Below are 16,256 nucleotides of genomic sequence, written 5' to 3' on the forward strand. Positions count from 1 at the left end.
GATGTAAAGTTGATAACGATAGTCCCACATACTTGTGGCACTGCCGCCTTGGTCACATTGGTGTCAAGCGCATGAAGAAGCTCCATGCAGATGGACTTTTGGAGTCTCTTGATTACGAATCATTTGACACGTGCGAACCATGCCTCATAGGTAAGATGACCAAGACTCCGTTCTCCGGAACAATGGAGCGAGCAACCAACTTATTGGAAATCATACATACCGATGTGTGTGGTCCAATGAGTGTTGAGGCTCGCGGAGGATATCGTTATGTTCTCACTCTCACTGATGATTTAAGTAGATATGGGTATGTCTACCTAATGAAACACAAGTCTGGAACCTTTGAAAAGTTCAAGGAATTTCAGAGTGAGGTTGAGAATCAACGTGACAGGAAAATAAAATTCTTACGATCAGATCGTGGTGGAGAATATTTAAGTCACGAGTTTGGTGCACACTTAAGGAAATGTGGAATAGTTTCACAACTCACGCCGCGTGGAACACCTCAGAGAAACGGTGTGTCCGAACGTTGTAATCGCACTCTATTGGATATGGTGCGATCTATGATGTCTCTTACCGATTTACCTCTCTCATTTTGGGGCTATGCTTTAGAGACTGCCGCATTCACTTTAAATAGGGCTCCGTCGAAATCCGTTGAGACGACACCGTATGAATTATGGTTTGGGAAGAAACCTAAGCTGTCGTTTCTAAAAGTTTGGGGATGCGATGCTTATGTCAAGAAACTTCAACCTGAAAAGCTCGAACCCAAGTCGGAAAAATGCGTCTTCATAGGATACCCCAAGGAAACTATTGGGTATACCTTCTACCTCAGATCCGAAGGCAAGATCTTCGTTGCCAAGAACGGGTCCTTTCTGGAGAAGGAGTTTCTCTCGAAAGAACTGAGTGGGGGGAAAGTGGAACTTGATGAGGTGATAGTCACCCCTTCCGAACCGGAAAGTAGCGCAGCGCGGGAAGATGTTCCTGTGGTGCCTACACCGACTGGGGAGGAAGTTAATGATGATGATCATGAAGCTTCGGATCAAGTTACTACTGAACTTCGTAGGTCCACAAGGACACGTTCCGCACCAGAGTGGTACGGCAACCCTGTCCTGGAAATCATGTTGTTAGACAACGGTGAACCTTCGAACTATGAAGAAGCGATGGCGGGCCCGGATTCCGACAAATGGCTTGAAGCCATGAAATCCGAGATAGGATCCATGTATGAAAACGAAGTATGGACTTTGACTGACTTGCCCGATGATCGGCGAGCCATAGAAAACAAATGGATCTTTAAGAAGAAGACAGACGCGGATGGTAATGTGACCATCTATAAGGCTCAACTTGTCGCTAAGGGTTATCGACAAGTTCAAGGGGTTGACTACGATGAGACTTTCTCACCCGTAGCGAAGCTGAAGTCCGTCCGAATCATGTTAGCAATTGCCGCATACTATGATTATGAGATATGGCAGATGGACGTCAAAACAACATTCCTTAACGGCTTCCTTAAGGAAGAGTTGTATATGATGCAGCCGGAAGGTTTTGTCGATCCTAAGAATGCTAACAAACTATGCAAGCTCCAGCGCGATCTATGGGCTGTTGCAAGCATCTCGGAGTTGGAACATTCGCTTTGATGAGATGATCAAAGCGTTTGGGTTTACACAGACTTATGGAGCAGCCTGTGTTTACAAGAAAGTGAGTGGGAGCTCTGTAGCATTTCTCATATTATATGTGGATGACATACTATTGATGGGAAATGATATAGAATTCTTGGAAAGTATAAAGGCCTATTTGAATAAGTGTTTTTCAATGAAGGACCTTGGAGAAGCTGCTTATATATTAGGCATCAAGATCTATAGAGATAGATCAAGACGGCTCATTGGTCTTTCACAGAGTACATACCTTGACAAGATATTGAAGAAGTTCAATATGGATCAGTCCAAGAAGGGGTTCTTGCCTGTATTGCAAGGTGTGCAATTGAGCACGACTCAATGCCCGACCACGGCAGAAGATATAGAAAAGATGAGTGTCATCCCCTATGCCTCGGCCATAGGGTCTATTATGTATGCCATGCTGTGTACCAGACCTGATGTAAACCTTGCCGTAAGTTTGGTAGGAAGGTACCAAAGTAATCCCGGCATGGAACACTGGACAGCGGTCAAGAATATCCTGAAGTACCTGAAAAGGACTAAGGATATGTTTCTCGTTTATGGAGGTGACGAAGAGCTCGTCGTAAAGGGTTACGTCGACGCTAGCTTCGACACAGATCTGGATGACTCAAAATCACAAACCGGATACGTGTATATTTTGAATGGAGGAGCAGTAAGCTGGTGCAGTTGCAAGCAAAGCGTCGTGGCGGGATCTACATGTGAAGCGGAGTACATGGCAGCCTCTGAGGCAGCACAGGAAGCAGTCTGGATGAAGGAGTTCATTACCGACCTAGGGGTGATTCCCAATGCGTCGGGCCCGACGACTCTTTTCTGTGACAACACTGGAGCTATTGCACTTGCGAAGGAGCCCAGGTTTCACAGGAAGACCAGACATATCAAGCGTCGCTTCAACTCCATTCGTGAAAGTGTTCAAAATGGAGACATAGATATTTGTAAAGTACATACGGACCTGAATGTAGCAGATCTGTTGACTAAACCTCTCCCTAGAGCAAAACATGATCAACACCAGGACGCAATGGGTGTTCGATTCATCACAATGTAACTAGATTATTGACTCTAGTGCAAGTGGGAGACTGTTGGAAATATGCCCTAGAGGCAATAATAAATGGTTATTATTATATTTCTTTGTTCATGGTAATTGTCTATTGTTCATGCTATAATTGTATTGTCCGGAAATCGTAATACATGTGTGAATACATAGACCACAACGTGTCCCTAGTAAGCCTCTAGTTGACTAGCTCGTTGATCAACAGATAGTCATGGTTTCCTGACTATGGACATTGGATGTCATTGATAACGGGATCACACCATTAGGAGAATGATGTGATGGACAAGACCCAATCCTAAGCATAGCATAAAAGATCGTGTAGTTTCGTTTGCTAGAGCTTTTCCAATGTCAAGTATCTTTTCCTTAGACCATGAGATCGTGCAACTCCCGGATACCGTAGGAGTGCTTTGGGTGTGCCAAACGTCACAACGTAACTGGGTGACTATAAAGGTGCACTACGGGTATCTCCGAAAGTATCTGTTGGGTTGGCACGGATCGAGACTGGGATTTGTCACTCCGTATGACGGAGAGGTATCTCTGGGCCCACTCGGTAATGCATCATCATATTGAGCTCTATGTGACTAAGGCGTTAGTTACGGGATCATGCATTGCGGTACGAGTAAAGAGACTTGCCGGTAACGAGATTGAACAAGGTATTGGGATACCGACGATCGAATCTCGGGCAAGTAACATACCGATTGACAAAGGGAATTGTATACGGGATTGATTGAATCCTCGACATCGTGGTTCATCCGATGAGATCATCGTGGAACATGTGGGAGCCAACATGGGTATCCAGATCCCGCTGTTGGTTATTGACCGGAGAGGCGTCTCGGTCATGTCTGCATGTCTCCCGAACCCGTAGGGTCTACACACATAAGGTTCGGTGACGCTAGGGTTGTAGAGATATGTGTATGCGGAAACCCGAAAGTTGTTCGGAGTCCCGGATGAGATCCCGGACGTCACGAGGAGTTCCGGAATGATCCGGAGGTAAAGAATTATATATAGGAAGTCAAGTTTCGGCCACCGGGAATGTTTCGGGGGTTACCGGTATTGTACCGGGACCACCGGAAGGGTCCCGGGGGTCCACCGGGTTGGGGCCACCTATCCCGGAGGGCCCCGTGGGCTGAAGTGGGAAGGGAACCAGCCCCTAGTGGGCTGGGCGCCCCCCCATGGGCCTCCCCCCTGCGCCTAGGGTTGGGAACCCTAGGGTGGGGGGGCTTCCCACTTGCCTTGGGGGGCAAGGCACCCCCCTTGGCCGCCGCCCCCCACCCTAGATGGGTTTGGCCGGCGCCCCCCCTCCCTAGTGGGCCTATATAAAGGGGGGAGGGAGGGCAGCAATAACACAGCCTTGGGCGCCTCCCTCCTCCCCTGCAACACCTCTCTCTCTCGTATATGCTCGGCGAAGCCCTGCCGGCATCCCGCTACATCCACCACCACGTCGTCGTGCTGCTGGATCTCCATCAACCTCTCCTTCCCCTTGCTGGATCAAGAAGGAGGAGACATCGCTGCACCATACGTGTGTTGAACGCGGAGGTGCCGTCCGTTCGGCACTCGGTCATCGGTGATTTGGATCACGGCGAGTACGACTCGTCATCCACGTTCATTGGAACGCTTCCGCTCGCAATCTACAAGGGTATGTAGATGCACTCCTTTCCCCTCGTTGCTAGTATACTCCATAGATGCATCTTGGTGAGCGTAGGAAAATTTTAAAATTATGCTACGATTACCAACATGTCCTCCATAAGCCTTGGAGTGACACTTGTGTAGGATCTGTTCCTTTTCATGCTCAGGTACACAACGTCTAATAACACCATCTACTCCTTCTTTATAAAGGTTTGGGTCATCCCAGAAGTAATGTCTTAAATCATAGAAAAACTTTTTCTTTTGCTGGTATGTAAAACTATTTGGTATAAATTTAGCAACAATGTAATTAGCATAATTAGCATACCAGGGAGAAGTACGAGAAGCATTTATGACAGCTAATTGTTCATCAGGAAAGCTATCATCAATAGGTAGTGGGTCATCAAGAACATTCTCTAACCTACACAAGTTGTCTGCAACGGGGTTCTCAGCTCCCTTTCTATCCATAATATGCAAATGAAATTCTTGTAGTAGGAGAACCCATCTAATAAGTCTAGGTTTAGCATCTTTCTTTTCCATAAGATATTTAATAGCAGCATGATCAGTGTGAACAGTTACTTTAGAATCAACAATATAAGGTCTGAACTTATCACAAGCAAATACAACTGCTAGAAATTCTTTTTAAGTAGTAGCATAATTTCTCTGGGCACTGTCCAGAGTTTTACTAGCATATTGAATAACATTTAATTTCTTATCAACTCTTTGTCCTAGGACAGCCCCTACGGCATAATCACTAGCATCACACATAATTTCAAAGGGTAAATTCCAATCAGGTGGCTGGACAATAGGTGGAGAAATCAAGGCTTTCTTAAGTATTTCAAATGCTTCTACACAATCATCATCAAAGACAAAAGGAACATCTTTTTGTAAGAGATTAGTCAGAGGCCTGGAAATTTTTGAGAAGTCTTTAATGAACCTCCTATAAAAACCAGCATGCCCAAGGAAACTTCTTATATCTTTAATGTCCTTAGGACACAACATCTTTTCAATAGCATCAACTTTAGCTTTATCAACTTCAATACCTCTTTCAGAAATTTTATTCCCCAAGACAATACCTTCATTATCCATAAAGTGGCACTTCTCCCAATTCAAGACAAGATTAGTTTCTTCACATCTCTGCAAAACTCGTTCAAGGTTGCTTAAGCAATCATCAAAAGAAGATCCATAAACGGAGAAACCATCCATGAAAACCTCAACAATCTTTTCACAAAAGTCAGAGAATATAGCCATCATGCATCTTTGAAAGGTAGCAGGTGCATTGCATAAACCAAAAGGCATACGTCTATAAGCAAAGGTACCAAAAGGGCAAGTAAAAGTGGTCTTTTCTTGATCCTCTTTTGACACAGGTATTTGAGAGAAACCAAAATAACCGTCTAGAAAGCCAAAATGTGTATGTTTGGATAATCTTTCGAGAGTTTGATCAATAAAAGGTAAAGGGTAATGATCCTTTTAGTAGCTTTATTTAGTTTGCGGAAATCAATTACCATTCTATAACCTGTAACAATTCTTTGTGGGATCAGTTCATCTTTATCATTAGGAACAACAGTAATACCTCCCTTCTTAGGGACACAATGGACAGGACTTACCCACTAACTATAAGCAACGGGATAAATTATACTTGCCTCCAGAAGCTTTAGTATTTCTTTTCTTACCACTTCTTTCATCTTAGGATTTAACCGTCGTTGGTGATCAACAACCGGTTTAGCGTCTTTCTCCAATTTTATTTTGTGTTGGCATAGAGTGGGACTAATGCCCTTAAGATCATCAAGAGTATATCCAATAGCAGCATGGTGCTTCTTCAGAGTTTTCAATAATTTCTCTTCTTCCTGCTCTGAAAGGTTACCACTAATAATAACAGGATATATCTTCTTTTCATCAAGATAAGCATATTTAAGAGTATCAGGTAATGGTTTAAGCTCAAACACGGGATCACCCTTGGGTGGAGGAGGATCCCCTAGGATTTCAACAGGCAAGTTGTGTTTCAAAATAGGTCCCTGTTTAAAGAATACTTCATCTATTTCCCTTCATTCATTCATAAACATATCATTTTCATGGTCTAGCAAATATTGTTCTAAAGGATCATTAGGAGGCACGGCAATAGAAGCAAGACCAATAATTTCATCTTTACTAGGCAATTCTTTATCATGGGGTTGTCTACGAAATTTAGCAAAATTAAACTCATGAGACATATCCCCTAGAACAATAGTAACAATGTATTTTTCGCAGTCTATCTTAGCATTAAAAGTATTCAAGAAGGGCCTACCGAATATAATGGGACAAAAGTCATCTTGTGGGGAACCAAGAACAAGAAAATCAGTAGGATATTTAACTTCCCCACACAGGACTTCAACATCTCTAACAATCACAACTGGTGAAATAGTATCTCTATTGGCAAGCTTAATTGTAACATCAATTTCTTCTATCTCAGCAGGTGCCATATCATGCATAATTTCTTTGTATAAGTAATGAGGTATTGCACTAGCACTAGCACCCATATCACATAAGCCATGATAGCAATGATCTCCTATTTTAACAGAAACAACAGGCATGCCAACATCAAGTTAAAGCTGATGATAATTGAACTTGAACATAAAGTTGGTCGGGTCATGGTGCCACTGAATCGGGTTGACAAGTGCAACCACATTTGCCTTAGTATGGGGAGGCCGTTAGTCGTCCTGTTGTCATGCCTTTTGCCGGTGCCTCCAACGAGGGAAGGTTATGGGCGTGCATTACCATGGCCTGGTAAGCAGACATAACCTTGTGAGCCTGTTGTTGTTATGGTACCTTGTCCCCGTTTGGGACCATTTAATTGCCACGACGGTGGCCGTTTTGCCTTTGGTAGGCTGGGGCCACCCAGGACTAAGCCCAATGGGGAGTTGGTCGGAGTGGCCGAAAGAGTGTCATGGCAATGGGAGATTTTTGTCAGAATGCCGTTGGTCCACCCGAATGGGAGTGCGAGGCCATGGGTTCCGTGGTGTGGGTAAAGTGTGCTACCTCTACAGAGTGTATTAATCTATCAATAGCCGCGCCCGCGGATAAGGGCGCAGTTTGTAAGTAAGTTACACCATGGATCAACTTTTATAAAGAAATCTTGCACACTAAGTTATTTGCATTGCACTGGTTGAATCATGATGATGTCAGTGAGGCTGACTGTTGTGGTATCATTTGTGATCCGCGAGTGATCACTGTTTGGTTACAAGGTAACCCATTGAACCGAGTATGGTTCCATTTGTGATCCGTCGTGATCACCGTTCGGTTGCGAGGCAACCTGTTGGTAAGAGAGAGTCTGAGTGACTCAATACACAAGTTTGGTTTCACTGCATGAGTAGCATGTTGTTGTTTGCATTTAACTTGATTAAATGTCATGATATTGTTTGTCATTATGGTTATGCTTGTTGTGAGCTTGCAAGTACATTCATTGTACTGACATGGCGTGTTATGCCAGATTTTAGGAAAGTCTAACTGGATCGGAGTGCTGCCGTGTCTAGATCGTGTCCACATTGGTGTCCCTATGGCATGGAGTCCCGCTACGTCGTTGTTCTGCTGCCGTGTAGATGCCGTGCTCGAGGCCCCTCTATGTTCGCTAAATAATGTAGATATTGTTCAGCCGCACCGAGTGTGCCACTGGGCCTCGCTAGTTGATGTAATATCGCACCATGCTTCCACTAGTTTCAATAAAGCGGTGATTCTGTACCAAGATGTTGTGTATTGCCAGAAGACATGCTCTCTGGGTTGGCAATGCAAGGTAACACTACAAAAAAAAGACACATCCGTGACATTTTGGGCCAAACAAATTTTTTTTCTGTCATACTTATGACACTTCTATAACAATAATTATGACAAAACACGGTATCATCATAGATGTGGTGGGGTCCTACTTCTATGAAAAAAAATCATGACAGAAAATGCGCTTTTCGTCCTGGGCGGGCTGGAGACGCAGCTGCATGACATTCTTTGGGCCATCCATGACGGAAAAAATCGTGGTAGAAGCGAGGGCGAGGAAAATATCGGGATGTTCCCGGTTACGGTGGGTGGTCGGGGCCGAGCGATGCGCTTTTCTCTCGTACACGCACGCGCGTGGGTGCGAGGCGTTGGGCTCTAACTGAACCCGAGCGAGGCATTGGGCTGTAACTGAACCCGAGCGATTGCACTGCCGGCTACGCGTTACTGAACCCGAGCGATCGATCGATGGCTGTTAACTGAATCCGATCGAGCGATTCCTTCGCTACTGCTGCTAACTGAAGCCGATCGATGCTGCCTCTGGATGAACACTGAGCGTTGCGAGGGGGTTTGGATGAACAGTTCCCGGTGGGGGTGGATGAACAGGACCACGTGGTGTTGCCTCTGGATGAACAGTACCCCGATCGATCGAGCCGGTTAGGGCTGGATGAACAGGACCCCATGGAGGGCAGGATGAACAGGACCACCCCGTGGAGGGCAGGATGAACAGTAGACGGTGGAGGGCTGGTTCAACAGTAGCCCGTGGAGAGGGCTGGTTGAACAGTAGTCGGTGGAGTAGCGCGCGGTGGAGGCTGGATGAACAGGAGCCCGTGGATGAACAGTCGCAGCTGGAGGCTGGAGGAGGTCGACAGTGGATGAACAGTAGCCCATGGAGGCTGGAGGGGGTCGACGGTGGAGATGAACAGTATCCCGTGGAGTCCCGTTTTGCGGTACGCCACACCCCTCCCGATGAACAGGACCCCCGTTTCGTAGCACTCCAACACAAGTCCGTTTCCTCCGTTTTGCGGTACGCCACACCCCTCCCGATCAACAGGACCCCCGTTTCGTAGCACTCCAACACAAGTCCGTTTCCTCCGTTTTGCGGTACGCCACACCCCTCCCGATCAACAGGACCCCCGTTTCGACTGTAGGAGGTCCGTTTCCTCCGTTTTGCGGTACGCCAGACCCCTCCCGATGAACAGGATCCCGTTTCGAACGTGGCCGGTCGAACACAAGGCCGTTTACTCCGTTCTGCGGTACGCCAGGCCTCGTTTCCATCGGCTGTTCCGTCCAAGCCGATTGGCTCCCACGCGTTCCGTTGCCTCCCGATGAACACGACGCATTCCGTTGCCTCCCCATGAACACGACGACGACGTTGTTTCTCCGTTCCGACCCAGCCATGTACACAAGCCCTGGCCGTACGTACACGCGAGTAGGCGTTCGAGACTCCGCCCGTATGTATGTACGTGGCCGTATTTACTTTGTTGCACCCTGGCCGCTGTACGTACATGTATATGCTACGTGCACGCCTCTACTACGACACGTGCGCGCCTCTACATCGACCAGTATGTACGTACACGTTCGCGACCAGAATGACAACGCTACGTACGCTTCAACCAGGTGGGTCCCGACTGTCAGGCACTTCCTTGCGTGTGAAGACGTAGCTCGTGGGTCCCAGCAGTCAGGGGGGCGAATCATTTTTTTTCCCGGACGCACTTCCTTGCGTGCGAAGATGTAGCTGGTGGGTCCCAGCAGTCAGGGGGCGAATCATATTTTTCGCGAAATACGGTGGCCCGTCCGGTGGGTCCCCGCTGTCAGGTGGAGGAATAATTATTTTGCGTGTAATAAGGAGGCACTTCCTTGCTGCGGCCGTGGACCCAGCTGTCAGCCTATCCACGTACAGTCCACGTCCGATGGAAGCCGTTCCTTGACCACGTTGACCACGCCGCGCCGAGAGCACCAGGGCGGTGGACGATGGCGAGGCCTAGGAAGGGGACAACGCAGAGCCAGAGAAGACGCGGCAGTGGAAGCCCGCGTGGAGAGGAGTACGAGGTTTCACTGGTTCGGCTACGGTGTGACGCTGCCATCGCCGCAGGGCCTGGCCAGCGGTGGGAATAGTAGGGGGCGGTGAGGCCTCCGCGGCAGCACAGCCGGCCACGGGAGGCAGGAGCATGTGGCACGACCGGCGCTGCTTTGGGCGGCTGGAGCAAGAAGACCAGAGGTTGAAGAAGCACTACGGCCGTTGGATGGACATCGTACGGTCACTGGAGCTAGAATCGTTCATATTGACTAAGTTGACAAAGCACTCCGTCCCCGTCAACTTAGTAGGCCCACAAGTCAGCCTCCCACCAAGGTGGGTCCCAACCAGCAGGGGGAGTATTCATTTTTTTGTGCATAATAAGGAGGCACTTCCAGTGGGTCCGAGCTGACAGCGGGGGGACGTTTTTTCCGCGCAATACGGTGGCCCGTCCGGTGGGTCCCAGCAGTCAGGGGGCAAACGTTTTTTTCACGAAATACGGTGGCCCGTCCGATGGGTCCCTGCTGTCAGGTGGAGGAATCATTATTTTCCGCGTAATAAGGAGGCACTTCCTTGCTGCCGTCATGGACCCAGCTGTCAGCCTCTCCATGTACAGTCCACGTCCGATGGAAGCCGTTCCTTGACCACGTTGACCACGTGCCGCCGAGAGCACCAGGGCGGTGGAGGACGGCGAGGCCTAGGAAGGGGACGACGCGGAGCCGGGGAAGACGCGGCAGTGGAAGCCCACGTGGAGAGGAGTACGAGGGTTCACTGGTTCGGCTGCGGTGTGAGGCTGCCGTCGTCGCGGAATAACAGGGGGTGTGGGTGAGTAGAGGGATGGCCTGGCCAGCGGTGGGAGTAGTAGGGGGCAGTGAGGCCTCCGCGGCATCACAGCCGGCCACGGGAGGCAGGAGCACGCGGCACGACCGGCGCTGCTTTAGGCGACTGGAACAAGAAGACCAGAGGGTGAAGAAGCACTACGGCCGTTGGATGGACATCGTACGGTCACTGCAGCTAGAATCGTTCATATTGACTAAGTTGACAAAGCCCTTGGTACGCGTCAACTTAGTAGGCCCACAAGTCAGCTTCCGAAACGGTGCGCCCCAGATGTCAGGGGGAGGAATCATTTTTTGGGCGGGTGAAGCTAGAATATCCGAGATTGAAGAAGAAGCACGGCATCCGTTGGATGGACATCCAACGGCCACTGCTGCTAGAACTGTGTGTTGACTATAATAAGTTGACAAAGCCTTGCATACGCGTCAACTTCTTTTTTGTAGGGGACGCGTCAACTTAGTAGGCCCACAAGTGTGTGGGAGAGAACTTATAGCCCATTTGCGATTTGTAAGAATGTACAGCCCATTTTTGAATTCTAATGGAATTTACTACAGCCCATTTACAGTTTGTTAAAAGTACAACCCATTTTCTAGCTAGTACAACGATTAATAATTTCATCCAACCGTTCAAGACAAAATTCAATAAAATTTCCCACACTTTGATGGGATCCGAAATATTTTTATCCCGAAATTTCTAGTCAGATTAAATATAAATTTGTATTACGTAAAAATCTAACGAAACATTGCGCGCGCAACAATTAAAAATTAAGATTTTCAAAATCCATAAATAATATTTTATAAACTAATTCCGTGCTTGGTGCATTTTTTTTATAGTTACTGCCCAGTTTTTATAATTACATCCCATTTATTATTTTTTAAAGCCCATTTTCCTGTTAAGCCTAATGTATCCCTCCTAGGAAAGATTTGCAGCCCAGCGGGGCGGAGAATAAAAAGTTGACCTTGCCTGGGTATTCCTCAAAAAAACGTATAGTTGGGCTAGCCATTTTCATCTTGAAAAAATTAATATCTGGGCTGGATATCTGTTTGGGCTGGACGGGCCATAGCCTGCCCAGTTAATACCCTGCTCTCCTCTGAACAACAACGAAAACATCACCGAGAAAAACTCTGCAGTGCTCACGCCTCAAAAACACAAATACTGCTTGAGCTGCTTGGTCCCAGCTGTCGGCCGCACCTTGTGCAATTCTCTCGTTTATTGACTACATAGGTTGACAATGGTGTGGGACCGTGATGTCAGGAAACCAGGAGGAAGCAAAAAAAATATAGTTGTACATAATAAGGAGGCACTTGCGTACGTACGGCTATGGCCCTAGTGCGTCCCTACTGTCAACCAGTCAAAATAAAGTCATCTCCTGAATCCTCATGTTCATTGACCATGTTAACAATGCTCGGCACCACGGCGAGCGCAACAACTCGAAGGACGACGGAGAGGGCCTCGCGGGCCCTATGGATGGTCTGATACAGCGCCCGCTGCTCATTCAGGAAGCCAGGATCATCGGACACCTATGAGCACCTTCGAGAGACTGAGACGGCATGAAACGGTAAGGCCGCGCTTGGGAGCTCTAGTTTATTTCACAACTGTATTAAGATACAAGTGTAATTTACTCGTCATCGGAAACAACGCGTAAAATACAGGCGTAATGAAACCGAGGGCCCGAGGTATGTAAGTAAAACCGGCGGGTTACACGTGTAATTTGAGAGACCGGTGTATATTTTACTAGTCGAAATCGACCAACCAAGCACTTCGCCCGAGACCATCTGCTTTTATTTACAAGCGTCAGTTTTACAAGCGGTTTTGGTTGGAAAACGACGATCCAATCACGGCCTAAGATGATGAGTTGGTCGGAAGATCATATGGTTTCACGTCTAACCTACCCGACTTGTCGTATAGGCTATGAATGAAACATAAGACGATGAACTTCTTAAGCATGGAAACAACAGAAGAGGATGATCTTCCTAACAAGCAAATCACTGGCATTAGGTCGACATGCAAAACAATACGAAGCATTATTCTCATGAGGCACGATGAATAGCTCGTGATGCCGCATGCCACAACATTCCAAGCTCAACTTTGCAATCAAACACAAGGCCTGGCATTACATAGATAATATTCAGAACAAACTCTTAAAATATCTTACATAAGTCAACATTCATGTGACTATGCATCTCAGCAGAGTAAATATTTACTTCTGAACTGAACTGAGGAATAGGAAGAAACGATCGACGTTGCTCACAGCAAAGGGCGTCCCACTCAAAAATATCAAATGCCTGTCTTCTAGCTAACATCAATCAGCAAAAATTGACAAGTTTTCCAATTCCAATATATTAAACTAATGTCAACTTTGACAAGCTTTTCCCATTCAAAATATGTAATGCCTATGATTGTGGAACGGGCAGGGTTTGTCATCAGTTTGTCATCTGATAGTACGGTGGCTCAAGGTGACGACGAATGATTAGAGAACTATTCGATGTATTGTGCATGATGAAGTATTATTATAGAGGACACGAACCATCAGAACATTTTGTGTAGTTCCACTAAAATCAAGTTGAGCATCCCTGTGGATTTCGTATTTATATGCTGCCAGAAAACAAAGACACATCAGCACACACGTGAATATTGGCCCCAGTGTCAACCCACCAATCGGTGGACTAACAAACTGAAAGTACGGTAAACAGATTACCATACCCAGATGCCCCATCATTGTTGCTTAGAGTGACATTGACAGACTTGGCGTCCTGTCCTGGCTTCTTGGTACTTGTTTGGGCACTTGTTTGCCCAGTGTTCCTCCGAACCACAAGTAAAGCAGCCATCTCTGCAGACTAGTCATGTCACCAGCGTCTACTAATACTCTGTAAAGCTTCTCGATCATTCCTTGTGTAATGTAGCGCAAACAGTGACTGCTTCTTTCTGCAAAGTGGTAAGACCAACTGGACCCACTAATGCAGCAGTTTGCCTTAGACACATTGGATCCTTTTGTGCAGTTCAACTAAAATCAAAGTCGGAATAAAACCGAGCTTTAATTTTGATATCCCTGTAAGCAACAAAAGGTATAAGGGAAACAATTACTGAGAAATAACGGTTGATGACTTGTACTCCCAGAAGAAAAACATCTACTGATCTACCTTATCTTAATGGGAAACAAAGCAAGAGAGTAGCAATTCTCAATCAGTGTGATTCATTCATATTAACTGAGACATTATCTTAACAATGCCTTGTTTCAACATGTATAAAGAACGACAAAGCAGAAAAGTATCAATCCTAAAACAATGCGACTGATTCATTTTAACAGAGACATTATCTTAACAATACATTGGTTAAACATATAGAAAGAACTACAAAGCAGGATAGTACCATTTGTAAAACACTATAACTGATATATAATAACAGAGACATTATTTGAACAATACATTTCTTAAACATGTACTCCGGCCGATCCCTAACAGAAATGGTACTCCCGCTGATCCCTAACAAGTGTTGCAGTTTTGAACTAAGATTCAGTAGTTAATTCTGAGGAAAGTAGGTACTGACCTTTCAAGACCAAGATTTGAAACAACGCCTAAGGTGGATCTGAAAGAGATCTCAACACATATATGGAAATCCGGTCTCATTCTGTGCAGTTCCACCAAAATTAAGCGAAGCAAAATGTCGCAATAGCAACAAGTTGAATAGATATCACTGTTTTAACAGAGGCAAAAAAGGAATCAATTACTGGCCAATAAAGGAGGATGAAACATGCGGCCACAAAAATGGTAATCCCGCCAATCCCTAACAAGTGTTGCAGTTTTGAAATAAGATTCAGTAGTTAATTCTGAGAGTGGCATTGCTTAATTTTACCAGCGGCATTAGATTAACAAAAAGCATAAACAGTTCCAGGGGAGAGTGGGTGCAACAACAACATGTGATTCCATCTACTTAAAAAGGGGGTGATGCAGAGTTTGTTGTAACAAACCAACAAGCATAATGTCTGGGCTGGTCCCATTTTTGTTCACTACTTAATGGGAAAAGACAGCAATACAATAGCTTCAATTCAACATTTATTTAAAACAGTACCAATACAAGTAGCACAGCCTCTCAAAACACACTGCACGATCATGTGGATGAAGGCAAGTACCAACCTGTCATGATGCACACAATATCACGTACGAATCTGCCAACACGAATAGGAAATCCAATCTCGTTTTGTGCAGTTACTCTGAAATCAAGTAAAGTCGCCGGTGAGACATTTAAGTTTGCTATAGCAACAAGTTGAATAGATATCCCTGATTTAACAGAGGCAAAAAAGGAAACAATTACTGCCAATAAAGGAGGATGAAACATGCGGCCATAAAAAGAAGCATCTACCTTATCTTGATGGAAAACAAAGTATAGGACAGTAGCATTTCTAAAACGGTTGCATTGATTCATATTAACAGAGAAATTCTCTTAAAATAGTTCAGTAGTTAATTCTGAGAGTGGCATTGCTTAAAATACAATAGCTTCAATTCAACATTTATTTAAAACAGTACCAATATAAGTAGCACAACATCTCAAAACACACTGCACGATCATGTGGATGGGACATGGGACATGCCAGCACCATGTGCGTCCACACGTATAAATGGGTGATGCAGAGTATGTAGCCAAGCAGCATATCTGCATTGGTCCCATATTTGTTCTCTTTGAAACTTTTTCTGATGTGAGGGCAGCAAATCCAGTCCTGCACAAACTACCCGACCCCCCAGTTTCTTTCCCTTTTCAACAAAGAGTTGGGTTCCTTACAGATGTGTGTACTGGGTTACCCCCTTTTTCCCTTTTCGACCAACAAAACGGCTGGATAGCTAGTCTATACTACTTTCCCTCCCTCCTTTCCTCATTGAACCACGTCCTAGATTCATGCTCCACCCCACTGCACCCTTCTTTCCTCTTTGAACCAAGACCTAGATTTGACTACAGAATCAAAAAAGATCAGCATGCAGTTAGACCAATGACGGTTTCAAAGAAACTTATACCTTAGGGTTGTCGGGATGTGGCAAGGCGTGCGGCGGGAGGTCGGATCTGCCCAGACTACGTACGGCAGCAAGGAAGAAGGGGTCGGTAGCCCTCCCGCACAGGCGCTGGGTGAAAGAGAAAAGCACAGCCGGCAGTGGATTGCCTCCCTCGCCGAAGGCGATAGAGTGAACGCTGCACCTCCTCCCCTTCCCGGTGCGACGGGATCCGGACGCCTCCTTCGCCAGCTGTCTGTGAGGGGGGTGAGAGAGACAGAGGCCTCAACGCAGTCTTGTTTAGATCTGGTGAAGAGGGTGAGAGACAGTGAATATAGCAAACCCTAGCAAAG

Source organism: Aegilops tauschii, chromosome 5 (assembly GCF_002575655.3).
Source record: "Aegilops tauschii subsp. strangulata cultivar AL8/78 chromosome 5, Aet v6.0, whole genome shotgun sequence".
Classification (NCBI taxonomy): domain Eukaryota; kingdom Viridiplantae; phylum Streptophyta; class Magnoliopsida; order Poales; family Poaceae; genus Aegilops; species Aegilops tauschii.